Raw genomic sequence first — 21153 nt, 5'->3', positions numbered from 1 at the left:
GTAAAAAGAGCTCTATTTTCGGACCCACCAAGTTTCAGGCGAGCCCCCTCCCCCCTCAGAAGAGGCTATCTTCCGTGCACATTTGCAACACAAAGTGCAAGGTGGGTCAACGCGGAAAAAGAAGTATCACTGCCAGTCAGACTACTGTGATTCACTACTGCTGCAGATTGGCCAGTTTACTTTTTCATCCTTTTCGTCTTCTCTTATGAACTAGTAAGGCGGAGGCAGGTGAAAGAGCACCCACTTGCCATTGGGCTCATCTAAACGCACCCTTAGATGGTTAAAGTGGGTAGAGTTGATCAAGAGCAAGACCTCATGACTAAATAACACAACGCATTCAATGAGGGGATCCACGGTCCACGAGTGCACGCACAAAAAACCAGGGCGTTTGCAACTGTAAACATCACACATTAAAACTAAACCCATGCATGAATTAAACCATGTAAACCAGGACAGTGCATGTTGATCTACAATAAAGATCATAAAAACAGGGAGGGACATACGATGTGCACGCAAGTGGGGTGGTTAGCCCATGTGACTCAAAACTCAGGCCTTGAGGTGATGGGTTCAAACCGGATGGCGAGGTCCCGATCAGCCATGATTTTTGTGTCACCCTCCTTTCATTTGCCTCGATTTTCACACACTACGCAAGTTTAGTCCTCTTGGAGATGCCGCCTTGGACTTCTAGGTTGTCGATCCCCTCACCTCCCTCCTTGAATGATTTGTGTTATTAGGAGAGCAAGAGACGTGGTAAAACCACTGTTAGAAAAAACCCGAGGTCTAGTGTATTTTAACCGGCTGAAATTATACAATCCCGGTTAGATTTTGAGATAGCCTTTAAGAAAACCAATAAATTTACACAAGTTTTAGTGTGATTACCGGCAAAAGCTTCAAATTTTGACTTGAAAACCTGGAGAATTTCAAGTTTCCCCTTATTTTGATCGGTTAGAAACAATGTATTTTTCTAGCCCTGGGTAAAACTATTCAAGAAAAAATGGACACGACACGGACAATGAAAGACTTTGTGAAGCGACAACATAATTGAGAGATAGGGATAGGGTAAATTTTATATGGTGAACATTGGGCGGAGAGAGAGAGAGAGAGAGAGAGTATGGTCGCCATTTTACCGGTGGCTCTTCTGGTTCTTGCCTTCACTGTCATCTTGCAATTCGTCTCTCTCAAACTCAGAAATTCAGCAGCTCGTGATGATCGCTTCCCTCCAGGCCCTCCTGGTTCATGGCCCCTTATCGGTCACTTGCCCTTGTCTAGTACCGGCTGCCCGCATCATGTCCTCGCCCGCCTTGCTCGCAGCATCGGCCCCATCGTTGGCCTCCGCCTCGGCTCCAAGCGTGCCATCGTCGTCTGCAACTCCCATTTTGCCCAGGAGGTCCTCCACACCCACGACAAACTCCTTGCCAATCGCCCCCATTTCATTGTTTCTGACTACGTCTTGTATGGCAGCAGCATCGTTCTCGCCAGCTACAACCCGCAGTGGGTGATCCTCCGCAAGCTTTGCACCTTGGAGCTCTTCACTGCCAACCGCCTTCAAGCCCTCCAGCACGTGCGATACGAGGAAGTTCGCAACTTGCTTCAGAGCCTCATCCAAGAGTCTCGCAATGGCACACAAGCTGTTGAGCTTGGTGAAGCCTTCATTGTGATGAATGCCGAATCCCTTAGCCGAGTTCTTCATTCCAAGACACTTGCTGAGGTAGGCGGTTTTTCCTTCAATGCTGAAAGAGCAGGAGAAGTTGTTCGCCCCAACCATAGGGGATTTTGTGCCCTGGCTCAAACTTCTTGATCTGCCACAAAAGCGGACGATGAGGAACTATCATAAGCGTGTTGATAAGATTATTGAAACCATGGTTTCGCAGAGAAGGAAGTTGATGAAGACCAGTAAAGCTGATGATCTTCCAAAGGACTTGCTACAGGTTTGATGAAGGCAAGGTTCATCTTTGCCTAGATTAACTTGAAGCTTCAAAGCTCATATATATTGTGTATGTATGTATGCAGGTTCTCCTTTCCAGAGAAGAAACTGACCAGAGAACTTGTGGTGATCAAAGTGAACTTCTGAGTATCAAAGAGATCAAGGGCACCATTTTGGTTGGCACCATGCTCAACTCTCTGTTTTCAGTGTTGAGAGTCCTTTTCACTCTTCTAGACCTCTGATTTAGCTTTGGGCCTTTTGTGCTTAACAGGAAGTATTGTCTGCTGGCATCCTTACAACAGCCCTAACATTAGAATGGGCCATGGCAGAGCTTTTCAGAAATCCACGTTGCCTAAAAAAGCTTCAGCACGAGATCGACGACATAATGGCGAAGGAGGATGATCACTTCATAACCGATGAGGATATATCAAAGCTACCATACCTCGAGAAAGTGGTCAAAGAGGTGCTCCGCTTGCATCCAGCAGTCCCTCTGATGTTCCCCCATGTTGCAAATGAGGCGGTGAAGCTGGACAAGTACACCTTATCTGCGGGGACACTCGTGTATGTGAATGTATGGGCCATAGGAAGAGATCCGGATGTATGGGAAAATGCAGAGGAATTCTTCCCAGAGAGGTTCGATGGCAAAGACTTGGATGTAAAAGGGCAGCATTATGATCTCCTTCCTTTGGATCAGGGAGGCGGGTATGCCCGGGCTTGCGGCTAGCTTTGTCTGTGCTTCATATCACTGTGGCTAACCTTGTGAGAACATTCGAATGGGAGCTTCCAGATGGGCAAACACACGTGGATGTGGACATGTCTGAGCAGAGGGGCATCAGCAGCATCAGAACGATGCCGCTGCTGGCTATTCCAAAGCCTCTGCAACTTGCACCATTAGCTTTAGGAGGCAGGCCTCGTTAATATGAGGATGGGTGTCACTGTGTAAATAATGGTCATAGTAGTTTATGTTTAAATCGGATACCATGTGTAATTGCTTGATAAGTTTATTGGCCTGTGGAAGGCCATAGGGTTTTAGATGCAAATTTTTTGCAATGCTACGGCCGTTCGATACTCTTGCTAGATGGCTGCCACGTGTTAGGTTTACTAAAGTTTCATTAGAACGATTAGCAAACCCTTTCGCTTTTTGCCCCCCTCCTAGTAGAGGAGGTGGCGCGTGCAACAAATCTCGTCCTTTTTACCTTGCTCCTAGCAGAGGAGATGGCGCGTGCAACATGTATGAGTCTTTTCGAGCTCCTCCTGCCAGAGGACGAGGTGCAGAGAGGTGTTCGATACGGCAGTCCTACCTGTTTAATGCGGAAGGCGGGTGTCGTCTGGATCGTTTTCAAGATTGTTGAATCCCATGCTTTTACGGGCGACTGCATTCAATGGCGCCGTTGTGTAGCCTCAGGTGGTGAGCGTTGTTCGTGTTCGTTCTTTATGCTTGACAACACATGTTGAAAGATGCTCGAGATTATAATGCTTCTATGTCAAAGTGTCTCTCTGAGATCTCATACAAAGCAGTCCACGTGCTTATTGTAGCTTATATAAAAGGCAAGAAAAATACAGTGTAACCTCTCCCAAAAACTTGTCTTGTGCAAGCCCTTGTTTTAGTCGATTGTGACTATACTGTGTGGTGCTTTTGTAGATGTGGTAGCAAGTGTTTTAATGTTTAAGCTTTTGAGCTATCATTATCTAGCGGAAGATTCTTTCTCTGTCCTACTTTTGAAGTTGTGCCACCAAGTCTCAATCTTTATTTTGATGTTTGAGTTTTGAGCTATGTGGGAGGCATGTCTAACCTCACCATTTTGAACCACGATTAATTTGTCAAACCGTGAGACGAAGCTGACTCGATTAGTGCATAGAGGTTACTAGAGGTTGTCAATCTTTCGAAAAACAACTAACAACTCGCATCTAACTCAAGCTACACTTAAGTGACTGAAATCACCAAAAGCAAATCGTTTATCGACAAACAAATCATATCCGTTACAACATCAAATGACATCCAAACGTAACGAAACTTATAGGACAAGTTTATAAAACCTAAGTACACATGACTATGGCCTTAAATCCCACTTTAGGTCAAGTTTCAAAATCTTATTATTAACAGCAGTGGGTTTTTGTCCTAATCGTTTTCGACGCAAAATGCATCTAAATGCTTAGCAATGATGTCTCAATACACCACTTATGTTTAGTTTTCGATCTAAAAGTGTGAATTTTTAATTATGATGAAATTAAGTCGTGGGTCGGACGCCAAAAGCTACAAATATCGTGAATGGCTTACGGCAATGCGTAGAGCTCTTACCTGCAGTTGTAATGCAACAAATGCATTTGCAATGTGACAATCGGAGAGGGAGTAGGAAGCGAGAGAAGTGACCGTCGTTAGCTCATGCTGTGTGTTTCTTATCCAAAACTTATAAAAAACTTACAAAAAATGGTTTGTATACCTTAGCCAAAGTTTTTGAGTGGTCAAAACTAATAATCTAGAGTTCTACCAAAGCTGGGAATTGATTGGGTGATACAATCTGGAAGCTTGTAGTCCCGGTTCATTAATTACAAAGTTTATCAAGAAAATAAAAGTTATAATATTTTTAATTTATCAAAATAATAATTGTTTTATTAGGAGAACTTCGAAAAATGGTGTCCGCGTTAACTTACTGTTATCATTCTTCCCCTCCTCGTCTGTGTCGTTCCTTGACACAACTTTATATGTTGAAGTAGTCTTCGGGTTGACGACGAGTGAGACGGTTTTTCAACGTTTCCAATGTCTTTTGGTATCTGATTCTTCGTTCTTTGTCAAGCACTTGCAAAAATTTCATGGTGACTTGATTCTTCAGTTTCATCGCGGAGTAGCTTACAAATCTAAATGTGAGGTTTCTTATCACTGGCGCAAATATGTTCGCTCGTCAGGTGAAGAATCCAATGTAGAATGCTTCTTCAAAGGGTAGTATATTATGCGAGGGCAGGAATTCTGGCATAGAATCCGTAAAGGATTTCTTCTGAAGGTTGCCCACTCAGATCGTAACATAGGTCTTTGTTCCCTTCCAAGAATGAGAGTCATGGGGCTCTTGTCTGCTCAGGCTCATTAAAAACTTGTATGCATATGAGTAGCATCTTGCAAATCTTATATAGCATTGCATAGGAGAGATCTGGCAGACTCTTGAAGAATGACATGGCGTCCGTTAAGGTTTTCACCATGTATTCTTCCGTCGCTTGGCCTCTGTCTGGAGCTGGCAACCTGGGGAAGTTGAGCCAAGTTGGTCTCTTCTTCTGCAGTGCTTCATGCACTTGCCATGTCCTTACTCTGGGTACAGAACATAATGTTCGATCTTTTTGTAAGGCTGCAGGTGCTCTTGTGAACAGAATCAGGTATCTCGGATTCTTGTTCAACCAGCTTAACTTCCACTTCGGGTGGTCTTTATCTGCGTCATCTTCTTGCATATCATTGTACAACCTTTCTTTTACTTGTAAAAGTTTTACCTTGATGAGAGGGTACGACAAGGATAGTTGGTGTATTTATCTACGTTATCTTCTTGCATATCGTTGTACAACCTTTCTTTTACTTGTAAACGTTCTACCTTGATGAGAGGGTACGGCAGGGATAGTTGGTGACATTGAGCGTTGATTTGATTGGGAGTGAGTTGAGTGACGTTGACAGAGTGTAAAACTCTCAACTCTCAATCTATAGCGGTCTTCCACTGCTCATTCACCTCTAAGGTGATTTTTTTCTTCAGTGCGTCTTCAGCTTTTGACAGCTGGACCATTGGCACTGTATCTTCATTTGTGATGTGGACCTAAAAGTCTTCATCACCACTCGGCTCTGCTGTGGATGGCGTCTCAAATTCAACAAATGAGATCGAGAGAATGTCTATTTTAGGCGGCTCTGAAGTGCTTGTCTCTTCTTGCGTGTCTGGCTTTCCATCTCCGAGGAGCTCATTTATTCGTTTGAGTTCTTTTATCTCCTTTAGGAGCTCCTCCTCTCTTTGAACCCGTATCAGTGTCAGGTCTCTGCGCTGTGACTGTTCAAGCTTTAATTCCAGTTTTAAATCCTTGTTTTTCTTTTCAAGTGCCTTGTACACTTCATCAGTTCCTTTGATCGAGGCCACGGTTGGATTTTCTCTGATTTGTCGCAAGAAAATGGCATGATAATTGATTCTTTGTTCGGAATATTGCAGTGAAGTATTGGCAACATCTAGTTGCACTTGAATTTTCTGAGCTGATAGAGAGGTTGTAAGAAGTTCATTCGTGACTTCTGTCAATTGCGCGTCTTTTATCTTGCAAGCATCAAATAATTTAGTGAGGAGGTCACCTAACTCCTCCATTTCCTTTTGTTGTTTGTCCTTGGCTATCTGATGCTGTTCCGCTACTGTTTTTAGCTCTTGCACTTGCCTTTGGAGATCAGTGATGATAATCATCCTGTCTTCGTGCTCTCTTTGAAGAGCATCGATGACCATTTCTAGTTCCTTGGCTTTTGTGCTGCGGTTTAAGGCTGTTGAACGGAGTTTCTCCGTCATGTCTTGCATCTGCCTTGCATACTCATTTACTTGTAAAATAACTTCTTCATTGGACTGCCACTCCTCCTGTCTTGCTAGTTGGGATGTGCCTGCAGCATCATGTGTTGCTTCTTGCTGTGTTGTAGGTGCTGGTGGTTCTGCAGAGGTAGATGGTTGTTCTTCTCCTTGGCCATCCTGAGGCTTTGATGCATCGTCAGTTTCTGGCTGAGTGGAAGTAGATGGTGTGGTCTTAACCCTTACCGTCTCTTCAGGTGCTGGCCTTTTTGTTTTGTCTGGCTCGGGCTCCGTCTCATGTGTAGTGGTATGTCCTTTTTCTGTATCTACTTCCTTATCAGTTTCTTCCGTCGGATTTTGAGTTTCTTTTGCTGCCTGCTCCGGTTTTGGCATGATAGGCTATTCTTGTCAACACTTCTAGCACGCCCAAGTATGTTATTTTACCCTCCTTCTTGATGCCCTTTAAGGTTGTCAAAACATACTATGCCTGGTCCACCAGCTGTCTTGTTGTTGACTTAAGAACCTGAGTAAAGGTGGTGGTCATGGCGTGATTTGGTGTCGTGGAGTCTTACCACGCACCGAGCGAGTTTTTTCGAGTAAAGACAAACCCGAGCAAGTGTTTGTACGCAATATAGTAAATTTTATCATCAACAAAATATATATTGTTTGTTATATATGGATGCACTACAACAAAAAGAGTTTTCAATGGATATACTACCTCCTAGATTCCAAAAGATCAAAGCTTACTTTTAAAAGGTAGCACAATATTTGAATATATTATGTTCTGGCTCAATCTCTATTTATCTAATTGTAATCTCCCCTGCTTCTACTCTTCTTTGGCTTGGATTTTTCTCGCTTGGACGTCACATGTTTGAGCATGAAGTAAGATTGATAGACTAATAAGAGCTTTAGACCTTATACTATGTTTCTTTTTGTAAGGTGAGTGCTCCCTTGTGTAGTACTTTGGTTCTTAATTGCGTTTATACTTGAGAGCATGTGCATCCTTCCTCATCTTAGACACATCAATTTGATAGCAATTTATTGTACCTCATTAGTTCATTTATACAGCAAACGTCCCCTCCATGTCATCTTCCCCTGCCCATACTACAACATTGTGATCTTCAAACAAGGGCATCCTTTTTACACGATACATGTTCGACAAACACCATTGTATATGAAATTTATTTTGTCACAATAAAATGTTTTTCTTTAATTGACCAATATATGCCTTTTCTAATCAATTTACAAAAACAACAATCAAAATTAATAGAGTTCTATGCTTAAAATTTTCTAGAAAGACATCATCATAATTGAACTAAGTTAGTTGGAAACAAAAAAAATATTGAGGATCTTTTTACCATACAATGTGACAACTTCAAGCTTCAATCGAACAACTTCTTCCATAAAGATTGAAGATGCTGCTCCTTTCCATTTTGAATCATTGTTTGAAAAAATATGGCAGGTGTCAGGAAGGTCATATAATCCACCACACAATGGGCATATCATCATTGGAATATGCTTTACATCTTTGGTCATGTGAAATATTCATGCGGCCACCAATTTTAAGAGGCGAATTCGGCTCCAATCTATAAAGACAAAGCCATGTCATACCCTAAAAGATGGTACTAGAGTGTTCTTTAAATTTGGAATGATAGTTTCAACAAGAGGGAAGGTCCCTGCAGTGACTTTGCATACTAATTTGTTTGCAACAAACTCATTCTATTTTGAGCTTGTGTTTGCTCAAGATAAGGTGGAAAGAACAATGCTAAGTGAGAGAAGATTCTTCTCTCTCTCTCTCTCTCTCTCTCTCTCTCTCTCTCTCTCAAATGAGAAACAATATCACTATCATTGGCAAAAACTTCATTAAAAACCAGGCCTTAAGTGTATTTTTAAGGGCCAAAATCAAAAGTTTTAGGCTTGTTTTGAGGGTGGCATTGAAGGAAACTGGCTAAATTTGGAGGATTTTAGTATAAAACTCAGTAAAATTCCATTTTTTTGGTTAATTATTCAATGTTCTTTTTTCCATTGATTCCTACAAAAGGTTTTGGTGAACACTTCCATGCAAGATTCTCTCTCTCTCTCTCTCTCTCTCTCTCTCTCTCTCTCAGTCAAGAGGATAAAGGATCCTTTGAAAACCATTACTTTTCAAGTCATAACTATTTCAGTATTCATACCTCCCACTTACAATTTTAATTGGTCTAGATCTTCCAATCATTCATATTGTCTTGCTAGAAAGTGGATATTTACAGCATGACTCCATCAATGCTGATGACTAGCCTGTCGTACGGATATGGCACATAAAGAAGAAGCTAAACTATAAACTATCAAATAATGGATCGACCTAAAATACCAATCAGCAGGTAGCATGGGCATGTTTTTCCCCCAACGCAGCAGTTTAAGTCTTCCTGGTGAAAACTGACTTAGACAAAGCAGACAGCCCCATCAAACCAGACTCTTAGCATGGTTAATTACTAATCGAGCCACTTGTAGCAAGACAGTGAGACAAGCCCTAAAATTCTCCTTTGCATGTACATCATTCCTCACAATTGCATTGGTATGATCAACACACTTTTGGAGGCAAATTTGCTTAGTGAGTTTGTCCTACTGAATAACATCTTTAACAAGCCAATCCAAGGCATCATATGAGATAGCATAGAGCAAAGGAGAAAGTAGGCACCCTTGTCTTGTGGATTTATGCAATGGAATAACATATGTAGGAGTACCATTGCATAAATCCACAAGACAAGGGTGCCTACTTTCCCCAGCCAGTCCCAATCCGTCTTCTTGCCATCGATCGCAGTCCTTCCTCTTGCCATCAATCGAGATCTTTCCCCTCATCTACTGTGTGCTTGCTCTGCGTTTTTCATGAGTTGATGAATAGATGAGCAAGAAAGTGCCCAAGACTGAACTCAAAACCACTCCCGAGCCCGTCCCCAAGCCCCCGTCCCCAAGCCCGAGCCCCAAGGTGGCACTCAGATCCTCAATAGGGTCTCCTCCAGCCCGACTCCCATCTTGCAAACCTCGGAGACCACAAGGCATGATGCCCTCAAGCGAGTATAGGACTACATCAAGGGTCACAAGATCCAGAGTAGTACTGAGAAATTGCATATGTTATGTGATCCTCCCCTTAAGAAGGCATTTGGATGAGACAATGTTAGTGCTCAGGTACTTGAGTCCCACTTGTCAGCATATTTTTCTGTTGATGCTATCAGGCTGTTGGCGATGCAGATGACAGAGGTCAAAAAACTAAAACGAGTAAACGTCAAAGTGGACAACAAGCACTACAAGAGGTTGTGTGCTCTTGTGACGCTGTTAGCGACGGAAATACACTCGGTTTTTATAACCCCCGGCATCGCTAAAACCGTCGCTACGAGCGTCGCTATATGCTGTTACCATATACATGTGGTAGTGATGTGTGTGAACACACTAGGACCGCCGGGGCATTTTTTCCCTCTTTAGGAGGTTTTTTCCCCCGTGCATTATATATACGCCCATCACTCTAGGGCTATCTATCTTTCCATTGCACACTAAGGAATACACTCTCTATTGTGTGCCTTGAGCTTCCTTCGTCTTCTCCAAGCTGTGTGTGTTTCTCTGCAACCCTAATTCCAACAATTGGTATCAGAGCAGGTCACGTCCTCCCGGGCTTAGTCGCCAGCTGCACCAGCACACGCCTACTCACTTTCTCCGATTTCAGTGAGCTTTGGCAAGCGTTCGCAGGTCGACAAATATTTTGGGAAAGCTCGAAGAGCTTTGTCTGCTCAGAATTTTGATTTGGGCTCATTTCGGCCTCCGTTTCCACTACGGGCAGTACTGCACAGGTTATTTCGTCATTTTGTGCAGATTTTCTGTCAGTGCCGTTTTCTGCATAACAGGTGCCTTATAGTCTTCTACGGTTTGTGCTATATAGCACAAGTTGTTCCCGCTCCATTTCTCCTATTTTTGGGCAGTTTTCACATCAGGTGCAGCATTTACCATGGCTGACAACAACAACACAGATGTGTTCAAGATGTTTGCTGCTGAGGACAGGTTGGATGGGGACAACTACCCTATGTGGGCTTATATGATGCAACACGTTCTTGTGTCAAAAGGTGTCTGGAACATTGTGCAGGGCATTGATGTACGTCCTGGTTCTGAAGATGTAGGCGATATTGAGGATGTTGCAGGTCTTGCTGCAAGGATTGCAGCTGTTAGAGTTGTTTTGCCTACAGCAGAACAAGCTCGTTGGGATGTTAAGGATGCGCAGGCTCATGCATTGATTGCGTTGTCTGTGAAGCGCACCATTATTCCTCACATCCGTTCAGCAAAATCTGCAAAACAGGCTTGGGATATTCTAGCAGGTCTTTATGCAAGCCGCAATGAGGCTAAAATTGCTTTGCTGCGTAAAGAGCTAGAGTCGAAGATTATGCATGAGGAAGATGATATGGACACTTTCCTTGCTAGTGTCAAGGATATCAATGAGCAACTCATTTCTGCAGGTGAAGTCATTTCTGACAGTTCCCTTGTGCAGACTGTTCTTGATGCCTTACCAGATTCCTACCAGACTTTTGCTAGTACTTGGAGACTGATGACCCAAGGAAATCCTGAAGTTGTCAAGTTTGATGCATTATGCACATTGCTGTTGCAAGAGTCACTTTCTAGAAAAAACAGGACTAGGCAGCGTGCAGTTGAGCAGGCTTTTATTGCTTCTCAAAGAAAGGGTGGTAACAGTAATGCAGCCACTTCTTATGGTTCTGCTGCGAGTGGCAAAAATTCTGTTCCTAATGCTTCTGCTGGCAGCACTTCGTCTGGAAATTCTGGTGATAAGGGCAAAAAGAAGATGCGTTGCCATTATTGTAAAGCCAATGATCACTTGATCAAGTCGTGTCCTAAGTTGAAGGCCAAAGAGGCTAAGAAGAAAGAGGGTGGTTCCACTGCAAATGCTGGTTCCACTACAAATGCAGCCATTGTTGAGTCTTCTGTGAAAGGAGATTTTGATGCTGATGTTGATGCAGAATGGGCTTTTAGCGCAGAGTGCACTTACAATCCTGCTGTCCATGATGCATGCTTGTCAGTTGCTGCAGATTCACATGTGTGGTATTTCGACAGTGGTGCTACAAAGCACATTACCTCACATCGTGAATTGTTTACCTCTCTCGAGTCTGTCCCTCATGGGAATTCAGTCACTTGTGCCAACAACGCCTCTTATCCAGTTCAGGGAGTTGGAAAGATTGTGCTCACTGCTGCTAATGGCAGTTCCTTCACACTTGTTGATGCACTTTATGTACCTGGGATCAAGAAGAATCTATTGTCTGTATCCGCACTTGCTAGACTTGGACTTGTAGTCAAATTTGTGGATGACAGATGTACAGTTCATGATCTCAGTTTTGGTGATGAAATTGTTGCATCTGGGCTTTTGTGCCATGGGCTGTATAAGCTCACTTTGTATGACAAGTGTGGACAAAATTTTGCAAATGCTGTTGCAGATTCAAGGGCTATTTCAGATGCAAAACTTTGGCATGCACGTTTTGGTCATCTGAATTTTGCCAGTTTGCTGCGTTTGGAGAAATCTGATATGGTTGCTTCTTTGCCGCCTCTTGAAGCACCTATCAAACATGTTTGTGAAGGCTGTATTCTGGGTAAAATGCAGCGTTCTAAGTTTCCAAAGGATGGTTCAGTTAGGGCCACATGCAGGTTGCAGCTTGTGCATAGTGACGTTTGTGGGCCCATGCAAACTCCGTCCTTGGGCAATTACCTGTACTTCGTGACTTTCATTGATGATTACTCCAGGCATGCGTGGGTATTTCCACTTAAAGCGAAGTCCGAAGTTTTTATGTGCTTCAAACAATTTTTGGCTATGGCTGAAAATGTCTCAAAATGTACTATGGGCACCCTCCGTTCCGATCGAGGGGGGGAGTATATGTCTCATGAATTTAATGCATTTCTGGCTAGTCGTGGGATAAAACACCAATGTACAGTGCCTTATACACCTCAGCAAAATGGTGTTGCTGAGAGGAAAAACAGGTCACTAACGGAAATGGCACGATGTATGGTCAAAAGTCAAGCTTTGCCGCATTCTTTTTGGCTTGAGGCCATCATGTGTGCCACTTATGTACTTAACAGGTGTCCTACGAAAGCTTTGCAGTCTATTACTCCATATGAAGCATGGCATGATAGAAAACCTTCTATTGAGCACATGCGTGTTTTTGGCTGTTTGGCATATGCTTTGGTGCCACAAGTGCAGCGCAGAAAATTGGATGATAAGGCTGTCAAATGTATTTTTGTTGGTTATAGTGCTGAAAGCAAAGGTTACAGGTTGTATCATCCGCAAACAAAACGTATTTTGGTTTCACGGGATGTAGTGTTTGTGGAAGATTCTGTTCAACCCTTGCTGTCATGTACTAGAGACAGTAATGTAAGCTCACAGGACATTTATGACACTTTGTTGCCTCTTTTCAGTGGTGGAAATACGAATGTAAGTTCCAATGAGGCAAATGTACAGCCTATGGGGGTTTCTGAAAATGTTTTAGAACAGCCTATTACTGATGCAGATGTACATGATGTACTTGATGAGGAAAGGGCTGAAAATGAGCAGGCTAGAGGTATGCCAAAATGGCTGGTGCACACTTTGCGTGACAGTAAATTGGATGCACCTTTATCTAGTCGTACTCGTTCAGGCTCTCGCCATGCATCTTATGCATCAGATTGTTATGCTTTGGCTGTGTCTAGTTTACATGATGTTGAGGAGCCTCTGTCCTTTGATGAAGCACAGAATTCAGAAAATTGGATTGCTGCCATGAAATCAGAATATGATGCACTTATAGAGAATGACACATGGACTTTATGTGATTTGCCTCCTGGCAAAAAGGCCATTGGTACGAAGTGGGTTTACAAGTTGAAACGCAAGCCGGATGGTGAGATCGATCGCCATAAGGCTCGACTTGTTGCAAAGGGTTATGCACAACAAAAAGGCATAGATTATGAAGAGACTTTTGCTCCCACTTGTCGTATGACTACTGTGCGTTTTCTATGTGCATTGGCAGCTCATTTTGGTTGGGATGTACATCAATCAGACATTGTTACTGCTTTCTTGAATGGTGACATATTTGAGGAAGTTTATGTAACGCAGCCTCGCGGTTTTGTCATAAAAGGACAAGAGGACAAAGTGTGCAAATGTAAGAAGGCTTTGTATGGGTTGAAGCAATCTCCTCGTGCTTGGTATGAGAAAGCTGACACTCATTTGGTTAAACGAGGCTTTCGTAACAGTCCAACAGAAAGCACATTGTATGTAAAGCGTGAGGATGATGTATTTCTCATTGTGGTTCTTTATGTTGATGATTTGCTGATCACTGGACCAAATGAGAGACATATTGCTGAATTTAAGGCTGATTTGAATGCTACTTTCAAGATGAAAGATTTGGGGCTGTTGCATCATTACTTGGGTATACAGTTTAAGCAGTGTGATGGTGGTATTGCCTTGTGTCAGAAAAGTTACATAGAGACATTGCTATGTAAGTTTGGACTTGAGGATTGCAAACCTATTGCCACTCCCATGGAAACAGGTTTGAAGTTGAGTCTACATGATGCTGGCGATCCTGCTGATGTCACTCTTTACCAAACTGCTGTTGGCTGCCTCATTTATGTATGCAACACGAGGCCAGATATTCAGTTTGCAGTCTCGCAGGTCAGCAGATTTATGCATAGTCCAGGGTCTAAGCATTGGCAGGCTGTCAAGAGGATTTTCCGCTACCTTAGTGGCACTTTACATCTTGGCTTGTTTTATCCCAAGGGGGGATCATTGCCGCCAGACTTACATGCTTTTTCGGACTCAGATTGGGCTGGTTGTTTTGACACGCGAGTGTCCACAAGTGGTTTTTGTTTCATGCTTGGCAGTTCATGTATATCATGGTTGAGCAAGAAGCAACCTACTGTGGCCACTTCGAGTTGTGAGGCTGAGTACAGGGCAGTCTTCACAGCTACGGTTGAGTGTGTATGGCTCAGACGCCTTATGGCTGACTTGGGTGTTGGACAGGACACTGCCAACACTATCTACACTGACAGTCAGAGCGCATTGGCAGTTGCGAGGAACCCAGTTTTTCATGCTCGCACAAAGCACATTGAGGTGCATTACCACTATGTCAGGGAGAGGCTCTCAGCAGGAGAGATCAGCTTGGCTTATGTGCCAACACAGGACAACCTTGCAGATCTTTTCACAAAGGCATTGTCTCGTGAGAAGCTTGAAGCTTTCCGCAAAGCTTTGGGCTTACTCCCCTTTGTGGACTGATCCTGTCCTCAGGGCATGGCACTTCCCTTTACTCATGTGCCAGCTCTCGTTCACCGCATCACTCCAGGGGGGATTTGTTACCATATACATGTGGTAGTGATGTGTGTGAACACACTAGGACCGCCGGGGCATTTTTTCCCTCTTTAGGAGGTTTTTTCCCCCGTGCATTATATATACGCCCATCACTCTAGGGCTATCTATCTTTCCATTGCACACTAAGGAATACACTCTCTATTGTGTGCCTTGAGCTTCCTTCGTCTTCTCCAAGCTGTGTGTGTTTCTCTGCAACCCTAATTCCAACATATGCGTTGCTATAACCGTCGCTATGACCGTCGCTATATAGAGACGCTCATAGCGACGTTTACACAGAAGACTATAGCGACGCTCATAGCGACGCTATAGAGACATAAATAGCGACGGTTATAGCGACGCCCGATAGATTTTTTTTTTGGTGACAGGACATTGAATGCCCTGCCACCCATCAACCATATTGTACTTGATTCACTTTTTAAAAAAAGTGCAAGGGTAGATAATAGACCCAAAATAGTCACCCACAAGACGCATTGTTTGCAAAATTGACAATTGTACACATCATAGACAAAATGAATTGATTGGCAAATGTAATAATGACAATTGTACAACATCATAGGCATAAAGAATTGATTGGCAAAAGGAACTGCGGTGACAAATGTAATAATATACATGGTTCAAAAAGACGTATAAAATCCGTCTCATGATACATAAGCTATGAGAAACCCTAAACTAATGCTATCTAGCTACGGCTAAACTGACGTCGTCTAGTCAGACGTCTCATCGCGTCCAAGCGGCGTATCTGTCGGATTCTGCAAAAAAAGACAATAAGACAGCTTTCAGTAAGTATAAACATATAATGACATTTATAAAACAATACAAAAAATAGAAAAGAGTAAACCCTAATACTAACCATGCCGCCTCGAGAACTGAGAATGTCCATCAAGGCGTTTAAGCCCTTCCTGCCTGCGTACTCGCGCTCGTACGGTGTGGGATCACGTCCTGTCATCGACCACTGTCAAAACATACAAAGATTTCATTATGTTAGAATTAAAAAACTCATAAACCCTAAACTATCGAACATAAAGAGCAATGCGAAAACACTTACAAAATCGGCCTCAAATGATGCCCATCCACCGCTGCCCAAGTGGTGCGAGCTCCCTGCCTCTACTCGCGCTCTGGATGCATCCTTTTGTTGCTGCCACTTGTCGGGATTCTCGCGCTGCTTTCTTCGCATTCTTCTAATCTTCTTTGGCCAGCCAATCTGGCCTGTTCCACCCATTCTTGATTGCTTTTTGCACTTCGGAACGCTTGTGTTTGCAGTATTCGCGCATTCGAATCTTCATCGGGTCTTCATTGAAGCGCTGATCCCGTGTTGGAACGGGAAACTCATCATGAAGTATGCTGATGACTCTGTTTTTAAATCACTTGGTACTTCACTCCATTTGTTTAGTATGTAGTGTCTAAACAGCTGAGAGCAAAGACCACGCATGCGCGAGATCACCTTCTTGCCGTCATCATCCATGATGATGTCGCCGCTGAAGTCGATAGAGTAAGGCAAGCCCTCTGGCCGGTGACGCGTGAACCTGGGTGTCCCGGCAGGGGTCTCTAGCGGCGTGTCGATGGGGGTACGGACGTCAGGTGTCTCCACCGGTGTCTAGGCCCCGAAGCGAGGAGTGTCGAGTGGGGTGGCTCCTGGCGGAGTAGGTAGAGGTGTGTAGCTGCTAGGAACAGTCAGCCGTGCAAAACCTGGCGTAGATGGCGATGATGTGGCTGGTGTGGGGGCGGGCAAAGAAGGGGAGGGTAAAGAGCCTCGTCGAACACGAGGCGGTGTGGAGGCATCGGTGGCGGAATCCCCACAACAACCGCCACCGCCACCACTAGAGCACCGGTGTCTAGACGAGTGTGAAGCTCGTCTCGTCGACGCCGAAGCTTCGGAGCGCGCCGAATGCTCTGAAAGAGAGGGAGATGCGGATGGAGTAGGAACGCGCGATGATGCGCCAGAGCGATGATGCTCCACGTACCACTGTCTCTGCTGCGGTGACAAAGAAGAAAGAAACTCCTCATCATCCATACGTGCATTAAACACACGAATATTTAAACTTAATATTGAATAAATAGAGTAGACAATGACGCAAAGACCATTAAATACAATGACGTAATGGCGCATATAAATACAATGACGCAATGAATTGAGTGATAGAAGAGGCAAGTCGAAAACTCAGAATTTTCAATCAAAAGATGTGAGCGCGAGTAGAAAAGAGCGTTATACACCATGGAAGGTACTTAGAGAGCCAGAGCTTTTACAACACGGAGCAAAATTGTTCAAATACAATATTTGTGGCTTTAAGAGATCTCTCTCTCATCCTCGCATAACTCAGCATAACTTCCTATATCTATATAGAGCTCTCCGTTTAAACACATATCCTCTGTTTCATTTTGTAGCTCCTCTGCATGCACCCCATATAGAGTAGTAGCATCTTGATGCTCGTCTGGCACCACCGTAGCGGCTTCTGATTGAGCATCTTCTCTGATCTCCTCCATTGATGCCGTTGTGATTGGCACATGGTAGCCTTCATACGTCCTTGCACTATGAGGGGCTACCTCTATGACGTACCACCAGTTTGATGTAGACTTTGTAGGATGAAATATTACTTGCCAGAGCCACATAACTTACATGAGAGCTTTCAAGCACATAACTTGTAAAAGGGGGATGTTAACTATTTACATACTTACTTGTTCACAATGCTCAGGTAGTACGAAAGTGTCTCTTAGGTCAGTCCATTTCTTAGTAGAATCCACCTCAAGAAAACCAGACTCTCCTCTACGCATAGTAGCGTTGCGACCCTCCATGATTATCTTGAACCATTGCACGTCGAACAAGTCGACAAAAAATCCCCTGTAATCTATCCTCAAAATCTCTTGCAGCGTGCCGAAGTAAGTGAGTTCCGCCACCACAGGATCTGCATCAGAGGAACGTCGTCGACTAGACTGTTCAAATTTTGCCATGATTCCACAATCTTGAGTAAAACGCTTTTTGTCGATTCGTTCCACCCTAAAATGTCGACCTTTACACCATGCTGCTGTGTATGACTTATACTACAACGAACAAAGATTATGAGTGGCCGTTCAAACGTTTATAAATAAAGTCACTTGCTAGTCGTACATTGCAAACTTACCTTGGTCGCGCAACCCCGAGAGTACTCCCACTCTTCCTCAGTCACTTCGTCACCGCATTGTTGTGCGCTTTTCAATTGGTTGTGCAACCATCTTAAGCTCATGAAGGTTGGTAGGCTCTCTAGAACCGTCGGATAGTGCATCGGTGGTCGTCTTCCCCGTCTCCACTCGATTCGTGCCCTTTGTCGCTCTTGCTTTGCATCCTCATATTGTGAAATCTACTTTTGCATCACTGGATTGTGAAGCATGCAAAATCGGTTGATTTTAGCCTCTAGATCTTCCGTCATCTTCTTCTCAACACCGAGATTGCACATGACAATCCCAGATATGCGCTCATCATCTATGGTTCGCCATAGCGTGTCCCGGGCTTTATCAAATCCGTCTAGCCACTCTCCAATGTACACTAGGGACTCTGATACCAACCAACCTTCTGCCATGCTACCCTCCGGACGTGCCTTTTGACGCACATATCCCTTAAGCGTTTTCATGAAACGTTCTAAGAAGAACATCCATCTGGAATGAACTGTGCCAGCTATTTCCACCTCATCAACTATGTGAACAAGAAGATGCACCTGAATGGTTAGCATGGTAGTAGGAAAATGTTTCTCAAACATGCACACAAGCTCCGCAGCATTTAGTTTGGCGAATGGTATGGAGTCTACGTTGATCTCCTTTTGTGAGATCCATTGCACCAGCTTTGCAAGTTTGTAGATTGTGTTACGGATGTCGAGAGACAAACATCCCTCAATGGCAACCGGTAAAATAAACTGTAAAGTATGTGCAGCAATGATATTAAAGTCCACATTTTATGCAATGATATTAAAGTCCACTATGAACGTACCTGACACATTTTATGCCAATCGTGTGACTTCAAACCGGTAAGCTTTCCTTCTTTAGTAAAACACGTTCGGAGCGAGTGCATTACGCCAGTGGGGGTCCGCAAAGATCGAATGGTCTCTTTTACTTTGCGTTCTTGGGCTCCTGTGAAAATCCATGGTGCTTTAGGGAGTTTTATCGATCCATCAGACGCTGTTTGCGGCCAATATTGCTCCATACGATCCACATTTCTAAGGTCAACTCTGGCTCCCAAAGTATCTTTCTTGCCGGTCAGATGGTCCCATAGTAGATTACCCACATTCTTGAATATGTGCATTGGATCGAGCAAGTGATTGATCATGAGTCGGGGCCAGTATGGTAACTCGTACCATAGAGATAGTCTCTTCATCCCTGGAGGCAATCCGTCATCGCACATCTCCTTCTGCTCTAACCATGCTTGTGCAGACATCCTTGGTGGCTCTCTTCCCAAAAAGCCGTCGCGTAACACATGATTCTCTGGAAGATACGCTTGATGACCTTCGTAGATTTGCTTCTTCAGTGAGGGCGCCCTACGTGCATTCAGTCTAGGTCCACATGTGACACATGCTCTGTATCCGCTTGTTTGAAGCCCTGCATGTATACACATGATAATAGATCAACTATGGGAAAAAACAAGATTTACAGTGTCTGAGTGAGGAGTGTCAATAGATCACCTGAGCATTCTGTTAGCCCGGGATAGTCATGCATGGTCCACATTAGAATGCCTCTGATCAAAGCATTCCGTCGTCCTGTGTGTCGGCTCATATCCACCACCTCTATGCCAATCCACAATTGTTGTAGCTCTTCCAATAGTGGACGAAGATACACATCCATATTCCCCACTTTATATCGCCCTGGCACAATCAAGCTTAGCCATAGGTGCCCCTTCTTCGTAGTCAACCACGGGGGAATGTTGTAGTTGACGATGACAACGGGCCATACACTGTAAGATGTTGATCTTTGACCAAATGGATTTACGCCATCCATAGCCAGGCCTAAGCGCAAATTTCGAGCTTCCCTGGCAAAATCCGACCATGTTCCATCTATATGTTTCCAGGCTGCGCAATCTGCAGGAATTCGTAGCACACCATCCGAAGATTTATTCTCCTCATGCCATGATGCTAGGGCGGCCATGGACTTACATTCGAAGAAATGCTTGATGCGAGGAAGCAGAGGAAAATGTCGCAAAACCTTTTGTGGAATTTTTGTCCCGTGGAGATCTACTCGATATCTTTCGGAATCACATTTCGGACACTTCTCCATGTCTATGTATTCCCCTCTGAAAAGAATGCAGTCATTAGGACAAGCGTGGATAGAATTGTAATCCATCCCCAAGTTTCGCAAAATCTTTCTTGCTTCATCTCGGGAATCTGGCATCACATTGTCAGCTGGTAGTATGTGCTCTTTAAGCAATCTACACAACATAAAAATACGATACAGTCGTGTAAAAATCTATCAGATCATTATACATTTAGAGTTTTATTAAAGTAAACTAATTGTAATAGATCACCTGAAAAGCGCTGTGACGCTAGTGTCACTCCATCCAAACTTTGCCTGCATGTTGAGAAGAACCAGGAGTGCTTTCAATCTAGACATACTTGCTCCATTATACAATGGCGTATCGGCTTCACTTTTCATATCATCATAGATAAGCCTTTCTGAATCCATGATCGTCTCGATCATTTCATCAATCTCGGGCTCAAACATTTCCTCGTTGGGAATGTGCTCTGCATGATCATCCCCCGAGCTGTCAGAGGCTACATCTTGTGGCCTCACATATGCTGCTTGACCAAAGCGCCTGCGAACACGTCTATTGGGTTGCAAGATTGCTGCTTGTTGGCCAGCGTCAGAGTCCGACGAGTTATAATTGGCAACAACTCGATCTATAATAGATGGATCGAACTCGCCAAATTCGCGAACGTGCTGCAAAGAAACACGTCTTGTCCGTCGCACAGCATGCTTGCATTGATTACAAGGACATAAGACCCTCGTTGAGAGATAGGTGTTTCGGTTGGACGGTCCCACATCCTCGTCACTACTCATAATGAGGATAAAAATCTTATAACCTGGACAACAAATTTAATATTCTATTGGCATTCTTCGTCTTATCTCTCTCTCTCTCTCTCTCTCTCTCTCTCTCTCTCTCTCTCTCTCTCTTTCCTCACATTCTCTAGTCATGTCCAATCCCCGCACACCTCGGTCTAGAGGTGCACGGAGATCAGAACCACCGGGTTATAATCTCGTCTTTATTGGTCAATACCTATATTTGTGGGTACAAGAAATCTACACACCCACGTCTACATGATACTGCATGTAGTGGACAAAACCCCTTTGCCTCTTCTCTAGCTGTAGCACTTCACAGCATCTTAACATCTTTTCACAGTAGATCTTTTCACTGTTCG

The 21153-nt window shown here is 43.8% G+C and overlaps 1 pseudogene across 1 annotated transcript; it reads left to right on the top strand.

The window, feature by feature from the left end:
- Nucleotides 1–1205: 1205 nt before the first annotated feature.
- On the top strand, nt 1206–2964 carry LOC147463518 (cytochrome P450 71B9-like; annotated as a pseudogene). The gene is made up of 5 exons (XR_015185204.1): nt 1206–1387; nt 1465–1708; nt 1872–1928; nt 2011–2100; nt 2196–2964. The product of XR_015185204.1 is annotated as a cytochrome P450 71B9-like (transcript).
- The last annotated feature ends 18189 nt before the right edge of the window (nt 2965–21153 follow it).

The sequence above is a fragment of the Adiantum capillus-veneris genome, chromosome 2 (assembly GCF_014529385.1).
Source record: "Adiantum capillus-veneris isolate H3 chromosome 2, ASM1452938v2, whole genome shotgun sequence".
Lineage (NCBI taxonomy): Eukaryota > Viridiplantae > Streptophyta > Polypodiopsida > Polypodiales > Pteridaceae > Adiantum > Adiantum capillus-veneris.
This window is presented reverse-complemented; position numbering and strand designations above follow the sequence as displayed.